At 40.8% G+C, this 12,818-nt stretch overlaps 1 protein-coding gene across 13 annotated transcripts in view; it reads left to right on the top strand.

The window, feature by feature from the left end:
* Positions 1-645: 645 nt before the first annotated feature.
* BAZ2B (bromodomain adjacent to zinc finger domain 2B) overlaps positions 646-12,818 on the top strand; it is a 1,256,112-nt gene continuing 1,243,939 nt past the window's right edge. For 4 of the 13 annotated variants that reach the window (XM_069224197.1, XM_069224192.1, XM_069224191.1 and 1 more), the window contains exon 1: positions 1,573-1,756. The gene's annotated coding sequence lies outside the window, so the exon portion shown is untranslated. Of the gene's footprint in view, positions 668-1,522; positions 1,757-12,818 lie in introns of those variants that run through there. The other 9 variants (XM_069224199.1, XM_069224198.1, XM_069224196.1 and 6 more) reach the window with 5 other exon arrangements.

The raw sequence follows: 12,818 nt of genomic DNA, 5'->3' as shown, positions 1-12,818 counted from the left end.
GTTGCAATCATTGTGCTTGTGCTTATTATGTTACAAATGACCGAGGTAAGGCTGACATTCTCCTTGCATGCAAAAGATCTCGTCTGCCAGCCTTTTTTTCCCCTAATGAAGGAGCTTTGTGAAATCTCCCCATGGGTTAATACTAATGAAGATCCTCCGGCACAATTAAAATCACAACCAGTAGCTGTGAAGGGAAACACAAAACAAAGGCATTACTAAACATATTTGCACATTTACGTTGGCGCAGAATATTTTTAAAACATTCGCTTGTAAGCAAAAAACAGTTCGATTTACACCAAGGACATTTTACAGTCAAACACGAGAGGCAGAAGATTTCCTTTTGTTACCCCGGCTGCCATCTGGACGGCGAAATGCCCAGATTTCTTAAATGGAGAGAAAAGCCAAGTTTACACGCTTGCTCAAAATACTGAAACAACCATTTGTTTCTTAAAATGATGAGGCATTATTTCCAGTTTCAGAAGTGGCCATGCCACACAGAAGTAAGTCTTTGTTGTAGTGTTCTTTAACCTCGGTTTAGCTTGAATGTTATCCAAATAAAGAAACCACGTGTAGAGTTTAAAAGGGTTGGGACGGGGAGGTGCCTCGTTTCTCCTGTTACTCTGCAAAAGAACATGAATTGGGCTGCTGCTGGCACCAGCAGCAAAAGGTAGGATTGCCTGTTCTGTTGCCGTAATGGAGCATTCATACTTTGCTTGTTGGAGAACCTGTTTTTATTATCACGTTTCTACTTCCGTAGTTTAATTTTATCTATATTTCACGCCCCATTCCTTTCTAGTGTGCTCTTGTTACTTACCAAATAAAAAAATGAATATAGCGAGTGCATCCCTGAAAAATCAAGTTAATTCCCTTCGTGTTTTCTGAAAGGAGAGCATATGAGAATATTATTACTTGTCCATGAACTGGCCATGAAAGACTGTTCGTGGAGGACTCGATTTAGTGTGTAACTGCCACTTCAAACAAAACAGGCCGGAAAACGTATAGATTTTTTTTTTATGTATCCTTTTTCTTGTGTACATCTTGCCCCCCCCCCCAATTCTTTAAATCCCCATGTAGGCAAATGTACTCCTCAAACATAACCCCCGCCCCTCTCCAAAAAAAAAAAAAACTACTCAAGTCAAGTGCCTCGATAATCTAAACTAAATGCGGTCTTGGCTATGTAGCACTTTTTAAAGTTTTTGGGATTGTAAACATACCCTTCAGGGACTTTCTCTTGGCTAGTAAAAACACAGACATGAGTAGGCTCTGGAGAAACAGTCTCCCTGTTGAATAGAGTTGATGCGAGGCCGACTGGGCATTCCCTGTTTCGGTTGAGAAATTAAACACACAATTCGATTCCCTCCCTTTCTTCTGCCGAACAGCAAGTTTCATTGTTTAGGGACCTGAGAAGAGAAGCCTTGTTTGGCTGACGTCACTTTTTTTGGTTCATGAAGCCTTCGCCTTGAAGTGAAGCTGAATTAAAAAAAAAAACCTTGAGCGAGAGAGAGGGGGGAAAATCTCCTTCAATCTGCTTGGAAGGAAACTAACGAGAGACAGAGAGAGAGGAGAGGCAGAGGAGGAGGGAAGAAGACACTCGCACACTCACACGCACGCAGAGCAGCGATTCCTTTCAGTGTAAACCCCGCCGCTTTTTTTTTCCCTTTATGTTCGTGCGGCCAGAGACAGCCTGACACATTTACAGCCGCGTTCACTTCGGTGTCCGTAGGAGAGGAAGGGGAAGCCTCCTCCAGCAGCTGAGGTGAGCCGCAAAAATGATAAGCAACGTTTCAAGAGGCCCTGTTTTGGTGAAATCTCTTAAATCGCCCTTATACGGATATTTGTAGACTTTAAGGGATGGGGGTCCGGGGACAGGAGGGGGGGTGGGGTCATAATTAAAATGCGTGCATCTTCCTGCATCCGTGTTTCCTTTCTACACCCCTCCCGCCATCCAGAGCTCTGTCCGTTTGTTTCCGTCGGTTTTCCGGCCCTTGTCGGCCGCCGTTCGCAGCACGTCTGATGCGGTTTTGTCGGTTGTGCGTCTGTGTGTGGGGAGCGGTTTGAAAGTTTTTTCGCCCACCCATGGGGAGGGTGGTTGGGTTGGCGGTGGTTTCGCTGCCGTCGTCGGTTGGCTCTTTCCCCACCTCCCTTCTCCCCGTGACTCCCTCCCCCTCCCGGGGGCGCTTTATTTTTCCTGCTTCCTCTCCCGGCAGATCTGTGTTCGCCACCCTCTGTGTGTATTACACTCAGAGTGGGCTCGGAGAGCTAACTGCTGCTTCCCGTACTCGCCTTTTTTAAAAAACAAAAAAACAAAGCAAACACATTTCTAACGTTTCCCCTTTGGAATGTCCGCGATTTGCAGATAACACACCGTCGCTTGGCACAGATCCTTCTGCCCGCACACGGCCTATACTGTTCAGTTGTAGCCTTCTAGTTAGTTTCCTCTTTCAACCACCAACTATAAAATATTTGTTAAGAACATGTTGGTGCCCAGGGGTTTCGTCTCCTGGCTGGAGCTATCTGGGGGTGTGAGTAGTTTTAATGTGCAAGGTAAGCAAGCCTGAAAGACCTCTGAAAACTCCCTGCCTTCCAACCAGCTACAAGGACACCCCTCCCCCTCTTACGCGCCTCTCTCTCTCTCACACACACAGTTCTCCCGATTAATTTTAAAACCGAATTATTATTTGCTTACATGGTAGCCTCGCCTCTGAAGTCTTTTCTGTTATGAGCGATGTTTTTTTTTTATTTTATTTTTTACGTGAAGCCTCGCCTCCTCCTCGGGTTTCTTCTGCCGGTTTCCTTCTGGGGTGTGTTTTTTTTTTTTCTTGTTCCACCTTTTGTGCTGCTTGCTTTAGAAAGAAGAGAAGCAGCTGAGCCCGCTCTGGTTCTTGAAACCTATCCCATTGTGGATAATGCAATATCCTCCATTTTTCCTGCCCTCTAAACAACAAGGCTCTCGCCATCTTGGGATGGATTTATTCCTATGTTTTTTTTTTTTATGGTCACCCCTGTCCCCTCCCCTAGTGTCAGTTCGTCCAACAGAAAGTTTTAAGGCATTTTACAGTAAGGCAGTGATAGTAGGCAAACTTTAGGCAAAAACAGGTTCCGAAAAACTGCTGCCTCCCTCTTCTTATTAAAAGTCTAATGTTATCTCTGAGCTTTATCCTTTTTACCTGAACTCAGTTACAGACTGTATACTGTTTGCATGACCAGTGGTACGTTTACAACAGATGGGCATCTATTTAGACGCCAGATGTCTCAAGGCCGCCCAGCAGCATTTGACAACAGGTCAGATTCCTTAACAACACTCGTTTTATTGGGCAAACAATTGATAAATAATAAAGATATATTTTACGTCTATGTAGCTCTACCGTTGTGATCGATGAAATGCACCTTTACAAGAGATAAGCTGCTTTTTCTGTGCTTTCAGATTGTGAGAGGTGACCCCTCCAAAGCAGCAATTCGGCCTACCTTGTAGAGAGTTTCAGTCCTAACACTTACATGTGTATTTTATGGTTGAGTAGAATATTTGAGACCAATTACGCTTACTTGATTGACTTAATGATGTGCACATCTTTGGAGGTTGTGTGAACCTAATCACATTTGGTACTGTTTTCTTTAGTACTTAACCAGGACGTCTACATCAAGTGCTGCCTTTAGATAAGTGTTGTTGTGATTTGTAATATTCAAACTTGATAGTTATTGTTCCACACAACTGACAGCTAGCGCAAAGCTGATATATTATTTTATAAAAGTTATGTAGGCCCTTGAGCACCTTTTAATGCTGTGCTTGAGATGTATCTCTTGTCCAAGTTTAACATTTCTTCAATTTTTTTCGTTACTGTTAGCAAAATATGAATGGTGGAGGTGCAGTCTGATTAATTTATTTAATAGTATTATGAAGCGCCGATTGAGCATCCATTTACTCACACTCACGTGCTAGGTGGTGCCTGAGTTTGAAGCATTCTAATATTTAAGTTGACTTTTTAGTTATTACGAAACTTCATGGTTGGACGTTCATTGATTTGTATTTAATATTTTTTTTTCTGTGGCAGTAATATAACATTTATACTATAGTACAATGTATTTTCTGTACGTTGTCGATGTAGGTATTCATTATTGAATGCCAATGTTTGTTTGTAAAGCACGCATGTCCAAGAGGGTATCTTGGCGCTGAAATAACAGATATTCATTGTTGCTCGATTTAGTGGTACTCATTTTCTAGACCTTGGAAAGATTGAGTGGACCCGTTGGGGTTCGAACCTGGGGTCAAATACAGACCGCTGCAGATGATGCATTGAGCACCCCACCCCCGGACTTACAACACTGGTGATGGTCTGATTCTACAAAGCAATTGTCAAAAAGACTGACACAATGAACACCATAATTGCACATGATTTCTTGCGTAAAGCCTATGATTGCTTTGATATTAAATGCATTTGTTGAATTCCGAGTGGAACATTTCTTCACAATAATAAAAAAAAAAAGTTAGTTAGTCTACCTTTGTAGTAATAATGCAAGCAAGTCACAACGAAAGAGAGATTTCTTAGAACAGTGAGGTAGAATTACTTATAAATAAGCATGTTATTTTAGTAGATATGTTTAAAGTATATTCTACCTGAAATACTCGGATGAACAGTTTTTGTACTTTGTATTGTAGCATTGGTGTAGTTTTCTAGTCTTTCTGTGACGCACCCAAAAATGTTTTTTGGCAGGTCTATTGAAGAAATGTGCAAGACTTGGATTAATTCAGCTTGCGTGCTGGTGAGTGATGCAGATGGGAAAAACGCATTGTGAAAGCCTTTGGTGAACAAACAGTAGGCTGTGATCTCATCCTAAGATTTTTGGTGTTTAGGAAGCACAAATGAACACAAGCATGTCAGTGTTCATTTTGTTACAATGGTCTAATGTAGTTTAATTGTGCATGGTTGGTAGAGTGTGGAATTACTAGAATGGCCTGTGTGGGAAGCATGGGCTGTCGTGTGAGGTTTGGAAGGGTGCTTCAGTCAGGTTGTGTTGAACATGTAGCTGCTCTTAAGCGTGAAGTGATACAGAAAAGGTGTAACACTTGGTCACTCTTGCATATTCATAGCGTCTTCTTGTCTGGTCTTTGCCATAGAGGTGAAGGTGTCAGAACTGCCTGTTTTTTACCAAATTTCACAACATTCACAGAGGTTGTGGAGGATCCTCCTTCTTGCCGGGAAGCAAGTTTTAAGAGCTTAGTAGTGGTTTACACACCATCAGCACCTGAAACTGAATACAGTTTTTTTTTAATTTTTTTTTTACTTTACATACACAGTAATTCAGATCTATATTGCAGTCTTGGTTAGTTCTGGTATGTGAACAAATATGCGAGACTTGGATGAATTCAGCTTGCATGCTGGTGAGTGATGCAGGTGGGAAAACGCATTGTGAAAAACAATAGGTTGTGATCTACTCCTAAGATTTTGGGTGTTTAGGAAGCACAAATGTACACAAGCATGTCAGTGTTCATTCGATCATGGTGGTCTAATGTAGTTTCAACAAATTATGCCACACAACACTTTGGTTGTTGTTGTTTTTCTTCAGCAGAGAGTGCTGACTTTGGTGTTTATTGAGCTTGTGGCAAAGCTTTTTTGGGTTTGTAGATGCTCATAGAGAAGAAACCATTCCCTCAGTGCCAAGTCATTGTATAGGTTCTTGCAAGTGCATGCTGGTTGTTGCAGTTCAAAGTAAGTAGGGAGTGTTATCCTTCTGTTTTAGCATAGCCAGTTCTTGACCTCTACTGACATGTTTGTTGATAATTGCCAGTGCTCATGTTAGATGTAAAGGTTTGAGTGGGTTGAGAGACATAATAGAGCTGCAAGTGGTCAGATGAGGTTGGAACATGAAGAGTTACGTCAAGGATATCCTGTTTACGTTCTAGTGAAATTTCAGTGAAGTGTTGTATAAGGGATAAGCTTGGCAGAGAAAGGTGGGACTGAGGCGTACATGAGAATAACTCATATTCTCAGACTTGCGACACAGAGGTTTACACATTTGTGCCCAGTTTGTAAAAAACCTAAGAGATTTAAGCTGCTAAAGTAATTTACGTTTCAAAACCAGAGGTCTCAACTTCCCATGAGAACAGTACCACAATCTATAGTGGTAGAGTATCACACTCCAAGTGTCAATTCATTCATTGTTTTTTTTTTTTCTTCTGATTCTCAATTTTGAGCAATGTTGTAAATTAAAACTTCAGATGTTTAGAGTGGAGCCAGATAGCTGCTCTCCTCCGTTGCTTCTAATGCTGTGCCTGCATTTTAGACCCTGAATTGAGTTGGCAAAGTTTAACCACACAGAGAAGTGGGAGAAGTGGTTGTTAGGGAGTTGGGTTTACCAAAATGAAGGAAAACACTATGGCAACTTTAGTGGAAGGAACAGGAGCAGCATCCCGAACACTTGAGCAGCAGCAAGATGGTTGAGGGCTAGGCTGTGTTGTGCTTTAGGTGAGGGGAGAGGCCCTACTGGTCACACTGAGCCCTGCATTCTTCTGCATGGAGGTCCGGCTGCATTAAGGTGGCCTCCTGAAGACAACGTGAGACACCAGTTTATGAAGGCTATTTTGGAACTCGGAAGTTTGAACAAACTGGGAGCTGGAAGAGGACTTGGTAGGGGAGAGAGATCTGGGAGATGTGGTCTATTTTGGTGAGCTTTCGGGAGAGCCAGGCCATTGTGTAGCATAGCATAGCATAATAGAGTCTAATACATAATGAGAAAAAACAGAGGAAGGCTAATCAGGAATACTTTATACCACAGCAGAAGGGTGGGGGAATGCATTGCAGTGCTGAGGCAACAGGGAAATGCTACTTTCATTGTACTCTATAATAAAGTTTGATACTGTTGAGGAATTAATCTTTTAGGCAGGGGGTGGTGTGGCTGCTTGGAGAAAATTGAGTAATGGGTAGCAGTGTATGAGAAGACGTTGTGGTCAATGGATAAGAGTGATGCAACTTGAGAGTTTGATTGTTGAAGTGGAGAGAAATATACAAAATAACAAAGATTTTAGAGACCCATTGCAAAGCAATGCTAGTGTTGGGTAATAAATTGAAGATATTTTAGAGTGGGAGTAAGCTAGCTGACAGCATTGTCCTGGGATTCCGCTCATGGACCGTGGTGTGTCAGTCACTGATGCAATGCAGTCCATTTTCTCTTTGATCAAGTTATTAAAGTGGACATGGTGTGGAAAGGGTACAGCCTCCCTTTTGGGATCACAGTGGCCTGTATTTGTATTTTTGTACTTCGCGAAATGGGCATGTGGGACCCAGTCATGCACATTGGGGCCTCGTTTCAGGGATACCTAATAGTGGCATCAAGAGTGTGCTGCTTTTTCTGAAAAAAGGTGAATAAACAGAAAGTAGTCAGCATCAAGTATAGACATTGCAATGAGTGTTCCAGGACTTAGGCATCACATAATTGTTGTGGAATCATATAAGACTTTGCATCACATGCTAATAGGACATTTGTTGTCAAAGGTGTGAAAGTGGTACCTTGCTCCCTAGATGGATATAACACAGTGGACTAACTCAAAACGTTTAGCTTATTCTTGACACTGACTACAAGGTCTGGGTATCGAACAGCATTGATTGGTCCTCCATCGCTCAGTACTTGGATGTGATGATGATATCAAATATATTTGTTCAATAGTGGAAGTACCTTTTTTGATGTGGTGTTCCTTTCAATATCTTCTTGCGTTTCCCCAACTCTACTTCACTTTCAGTTTGTGTCTTTACACTTCCCAATTCTTGTTGCATCTTTTCTCCTTCTCTCCCCTTTAGGGTTTTGACTTGTAGGAAGAGTGACACGATGACCTTTATAATCATTAAAAAATTGATGATGAAGGTAGTAGTGTGCAGGAGGGTGAGTCCTTTGCAGGATGGATGAGAGTTTCATACCTCCTAAGCTATCTTGTGGCGAGATCATGCATACCTGTCCAGATCTTCTCCTTTGCTAAGCTAATGAAAAAAAATACAAACATAAATCCTTAAGACCTCTGCAACTCATATCCTCCATTATTTTATCTGCAGTACTAATTGTTAGTTTCTTTTTCACAAATGTTTTCTAAACACTATATTGTTTCCACATGAACTGTTTGGTATGTTGTCACAAACATATATGGTTTATATATAATTTTATTACAACTTTAAGCATTTAAGACTGCAATTTCATAAATTTGTTTTACTCATTGACTTTCTATTATGATTAGACTTCTTAGGTGAGCAATTGAGCCGCATTTTGGGAAGAAATTCTAATTTTGGGCTGTCTTGTGTGTATCAAGACCGTACAAACTTTCTTTAGAAGAGGTACAGTCTGGTGTAAGCAAATGAATCAAGACCTTGTCAGTAGCATATCAGAGCATGCTTTTTACTGGAAAATGAGTGATGTTTACTAACTACGGAATTAGACCCTAAGATCCAGCGGCCTTACCAATAGCTTTTCTTAATTGCAAAAACATTTTGCCTTTCAGGCGTAGGTTATTTACTGAGATGAATTTCCTGAAAAAAAAAAATGGTGTAATTGTAGTGAAATGTTCCATCTATCTATGTTACAGCTGAATTGGAAATCAGACTGTTCTGTGACTTTGCTGACTTGAAGCCATTGATGTAGGGTGCCCATTCATCCTGGTTTTGTGAGGTCAACCCCGGTGCTTCACCATCTGGCCTGGCAAAATTCAGTAATTTAGCTTTCTTTGTTTTCAGAAATGGTCGAATGAACACAGAGGAATGACAGATTTTCAAGTGTTCTAATGCAGAATTAGTTAGAAACCCCCTAGCAGAAAGCAATTTAGTGAACACATATGATACAGTGTATAAAAGATGATGATTTTAATTTCCCTTAGTACCTTGATTTCTGTAAATTGTATGTTTGTGACTGTGGTCAATTTAGTCAATGTCTCTTTCTCCATGCAAGATTGTAGTCCCAGTTCTTTGAGAAAATCTGATCGCCCTTCTACATTGATGATACTAGGGGCCTGTTTTAACCCTGACAGCGAGAGCTATAGAGCTACTTTGAGGGGTAGATTGTCTTTGGAAAGATCATGCAAAATAGCATAGTTAGGAGATTTGTAAGAGGTGTTCATGCTTAAGTGCCTTTGGTGCTCAGAAATATTGCTGTAGCTGGCAAGTAGATTTTAAAAGGATACCAACTTGGCTTTGGCATCCCTAAGGCAAATTGCAAAGCCTCTTACAGTGTGATGACTCGGTTATCTGCAAATTAAAGCAACTATTGGTTGTGAACTTTGCGTGCACCTTATAATTGATCTGTATGTTTGAACCAGTACCTAAAATTAAGGTTCAGTATTTTACATGTGGCTAATCTCGCAGCAAAATGTAGACAGAATGACAGTAATTTTAAATACCTTCCCAACTTGTCACCGTCTGGAAACTGTTGCCTTTAATATTTTTATTTTCTGAGTACTGTCATGCTAGGAAACAGTGGTTGTTGCCAATTGAGGACCTAGAAAGTAAAGGATTTTAATGTTCTGGTATTTGCATGTTTCATCACTGAACAAGTGAAAGGGATATACTGTGTTTCCAACTACATTTTTAAGAAATGGCTTCTCTGATCCAAATACGTAACAGTATTACTCATTTGATAAATACAGGACTTTATCTGCAGTAGGACTCTTGTTGGGGACAGTGCAACATTAATTGATATTATCTATTATTTTACATTGATAGTCAAAGCCTTTTCTTTTGAGTACGATTTTATGAAATTTGTTTTGTAAATTTCAAAATAAACTGATTTAAATGACTTGCAGATCAATCTAGACTCTTGTTAAAAGATTTGGTCTAGCAACTTTAGCATGATCGGGTTTAGATGATGACCAATTTCATCCTGTTTCATGTGAACTTTGGATGAGTAGACCACTAACACAATTGCAAAAGTCCCAAATTAGTCTATTTAGCTGAAGTGACTAATGCCATCACTAAGCATGATTACATTAGTAAAAAGTGAGCATCTCTTCCTACAACCCCTGTTAATACTTACACTTTTTTGTAATACTTCCCACAATTTGTTTGTCCGGTCATTTCATATTAAAAGCCAAGTTGGCTGGATATCCAGTATGTTCATGGTCAATTTCCGAGCCTTTTAAGTCATTTTCTAGGATGCCCTCTAATTTTCTGTAATAGACAGAATCCCTGCATCCTGATAGACAGATGTTCTTCTAATATATACATTGAATTGTACATTAATACATAAGTCACAAAGCTTGTTTCTTTTCAGAAGTCCAACGTCCCAGTGCAAAGATTACTTTGAATGCAGAGTCTAAAATTAGTCACTTCTCAGCCTTCAAATTCAACAAGAACTAAATATCTGGAGCAACTTAAAAATAAATAAATAAACACAAACTTTTATCTTGATATCGTTAATCAACAGATGACAACATAAAACAGACTTTCAGACAAAACAAGCATCTGCAATGCAGTGGGTCTCGCATTTGCTCGAGTTAGAGCTATTAGCTGTATACATTCTTAACTGGACTTTTCTTACCATGTAAGGGGAGGGAGAAGGGGCAGGAAAGAAAAGATGACTGGGTGAGAGGCTGTAAAGGAAAGGCGAGCAAATTTTGTACAGCGGGCAGTCCCGCTGTATAAAACTCGAAAGCGACATGAGCTCAACTGAAAAACAAAACAATGACAAGAAGCTACCAGTTAATTGTCATTGTTTTTGTTTTTCAGTTGCGCTTTCAAGTTTTATACAGTGGTTACACCGATCAGCAGTCTTGCTGTATGAAACTTGACAGCACCATAGAGGCAGGAAACCAAAAAATCGTCTGTCCAACCAGGAGAACAATCCAGGTATAATAAATGTTTTTCTAGCTATCGCGTCAAGAATTTTCAATTGTATTAAGGACACGGAGGCGAGGATTATGCTTTCTCTCTCTTTACTGCAAAAACTCAGCAGCCAATGAAATTCAACAACAACAAAAACAAAGAACTACATTTCCCATAACCTCAGTAGTTCATGTCCACCAATCACAAGTGACCTGTCCATATAACTGGCTCTCACATCATAGTCCTTCCTCTTTCTTTGCAATGGAGCCAAACATATTAGGAATAAAAAAACTGGACACTCTTGAACCTGCATCTAAACGTCTCTCATGGAACAGAACAGCCTTTTGACGATAGAACACCGCCATCTCAGAATTCGAAGAATTCAACTGAACCGAAACTGGAAGATCCAAACTTGATCAGACACCCTTGGTTTCCGAACCTAGGAAAAAATGAATAAGCCATAATAATATTCATGGAATTGAATACATCGTCTATATCCTAAGGGTGGGAATGTCAAAATTGATAAAATCAGAGTATTACAATAAACTTTTTATTCACCAGACAAGAAATATAACAGATATTTTATCCATGGGAGGGATAATCCTCGCCTCCGTGTCCTTAATAGAATTGAAAATTCTTGACGCGATAGCTAGAATTTTTTTTATTCTATGTCAGGACCGGAGGCTTCGGATTATGCTAGTTCAAAGCTGATTTACAACATTTGACACCACATCAACAATCTGTTTATGATAAAAGATTTTAAATGTAGAATCCGATGACCAATCTGCTGCTCTCATAATGTCCTCTAAACGAGAACCATTTCAGAATGACTTAGATGCCATCGCTCCCCTGACAGAATGTGCTCCAAATTGAGAAACATCAGTGCCAGCTTCTTGTAGGATCCAATGGACCCAACGTGCTAACGTCGCTGCTGAAACAGGACCAAAAGGTTTTTGTAAAGAAATCAAGAACTGACCCTGAAAATTTTGACGTACTTCTCTAGTACATTCCTCATAAGCTTTTAAACATTTTACAATGCATAACTTTTGGTGATGAGGAAAAGCTGGGTATGAAACACTTCTAGAACAAGTCTTAGTACGATTAGAAATGGTAAATGAAACTCCAGAAGGAGTAAATACTCTACCTGCCAAATCCAGAGCTTGAACATCAGACACTCTGCGACACGATAATAAACATAGTAAAATGGTCAGCTTCGCTGAAAGCTGCTTGCGGGAAAGATCCTCGTTGCATGGCCATGATTTCAAAAACTTTAAAACAATATCTACGTCCCATAGGGAAGAATATTTAGGCTGAGGAGGGGTCACCATGCGAATTCCTTGCAGTAGCTTACACAGTAACGGGTGTTCCCCAGTCGGTTTACCTTCTATATGGGGGTGACCCGCCGAAATCGCCGATCTGAAGTTGTTAATGGTCCTATTAGCTAGGCCCTGCAAAGCCAATTCTGACAAAAAATTGTCGATCACAACAATGGAGGACCCCACGGGATCAATATCTCGTTGATTGCACCAACCCACCCACCTTTTCCAGGCGGATTGGCATCGTTTGTGAGTGGAAGGAGCCCAAGATTGTGACAAGAAGAACATTGCGTTGTCCGAAACTCATGGCACTTGCCAGCGTCTCCGGAAATTCTCCACGCCATGAGAACTAGGTGTTCCCTCCATATCAGTGGATGGGGAGATCCCATCGGATCTAACAATAGTCGAGGGTCCCGCGGAATCGCTACAGGGAGAGCGCAAGACATCAACATTGCCAAAGGGAACCAAGTTTGAGCTTTCCAGATGGGCGTCACTAAAATCAATTCTGCCCTCTGACTCCTCGCCTGAGAGAGTACTCTCTGAATCATGATGAATGGAGGAAACGCATAAAGCATCCCCGACTCCCAAGACTGAAGGAACGCATCTGTCCCGGCCGCCAAAGGGTCCGGTCTCCAACTGAAGAAACATGTCAGTTGAGTGTTGAGTCTGGAGGCAAACAGATCTATCCCACAGGGACCCCAAAGCAAGTTCA

The sequence above is a fragment of the Pleurodeles waltl genome, chromosome 3_1 (assembly GCF_031143425.1).
Source record: "Pleurodeles waltl isolate 20211129_DDA chromosome 3_1, aPleWal1.hap1.20221129, whole genome shotgun sequence".
Classification (NCBI taxonomy): domain Eukaryota; kingdom Metazoa; phylum Chordata; class Amphibia; order Caudata; family Salamandridae; genus Pleurodeles; species Pleurodeles waltl.
The sequence above is the reverse complement of the archived record's forward strand: the minus strand, read 5'-3'. Positions and strand labels throughout refer to the sequence as shown.